Source organism: Dipodomys spectabilis, unplaced genomic scaffold, assembly GCF_019054845.1.
Source record: "Dipodomys spectabilis isolate Male_0828 unplaced genomic scaffold, ASM1905484v1 ptg000130l, whole genome shotgun sequence".
Lineage (NCBI taxonomy): Eukaryota > Metazoa > Chordata > Mammalia > Rodentia > Heteromyidae > Dipodomys > Dipodomys spectabilis.
The window spans coordinates 1624682-1625850 of record NW_024870807.1 but is presented as its reverse complement, the minus strand read 5'-3'; the positions used below and the strand labels follow the sequence as shown (position 1 = coordinate 1625850).

At 34.5% G+C, this 1169-nt stretch overlaps 1 non-coding gene across 1 annotated transcript; it reads right to left on the bottom strand.

The window, feature by feature from the left end:
• Positions 1 to 813: 813 nt before the first annotated feature.
• Positions 814 to 944, bottom strand: LOC122116332. The gene has a single exon (XR_006148941.1). It is a non-coding gene; the product is annotated as a small nucleolar RNA SNORA33 (small nucleolar RNA).
• Between the last annotated feature and the right edge of the window lie 225 nt (positions 945 to 1169).

Genomic DNA, 1169 nt, shown 5'->3' with positions numbered 1-1169 from the left:
AGGATCCAAAGTATAAAAGGGCTGTGGGTGTGACTCAAGTGGCAGAGCATTTGCAGGAGCAAGGCAAATTCCATTACCACAAATAGAAAGGGCAGGGAGGAGAAAAAGGTATCGAAATATTAAATGTTGTAAAACTCAAATGATTTGATAAGGTTGGCAAAGAGCAGGAGCCCTCTACCCCCAGTTCTTTCAACATCTATGATCCTTGCTCCTTAAAAACAAATTCATTTTCCATTTGGGAAGCCCTTCTACTAATGGCTACATTTCGCTGTAAGATTTGTTAATGATTTAAATGTAATGGCTTTAAGGGATACAATTTAATTATGGTTTTTGTGCATATTTTTGGAAAATGTTAACAACTTGACCATGACTGAGAAGAGATCATAGATTGTCTGTGATGAGCACTCAGCCCCTATACCACAGGAGAGGGGAGGAAAAAATGGTGACTCAGTCCCTCTCCTCCAGGTGATTCCATGCCTAGTGTGTAGTTACAACACAGCAAATCGTGTTCTTTTTGCACAGCTCAGCAAATTCTCTTTGGATTTTGTTGGAAATTTACTGTCCATGTATTTGTGAATCTATTAATATTCTATGTCCTCTTTAATTCATCTGTTTGTCTGTCTCAACAGCAGTACCCCAAGATATTGATTACTGCATTGAACATCGACATTAGATGGTATTCATCTCCCAACTATCTTTATTTTCAAAAGTATTTTTGCTCGTCCAGGTCTTTGGCATGCCTATATTAACATTTTAAAATTTTCATTGTTATGGTAGTGCAGTCTCATGATATTGCTTCCCAACATTAAAATTTGTTGTAGACATTCTGAGCAACTTCAATGACATTGATTGTCCTTAAGGATTATATTGTGGCACTATTATTACCAGCTTTACCTAAATTTTTGCATAAACACATTCAGATTAATAGATTCACTGATTGGCTTGTGTTGTGTTTTCAGTGCATGAATCTTTATCTTAACATATTTTGTATGTTTAATTTTTAGTTATTCATTGATAGGAATACAACTGGTTTTCATATATTGACTGATTTATCTCAGATGCTACAACCTAGTTTTAGTCATTAATTTTGATGTATTATTGTCAGTGTAATACATTTTTACATAGACAATTACATTAATTAGTGAATAAAGAGAATTTTCTTTCTTCCT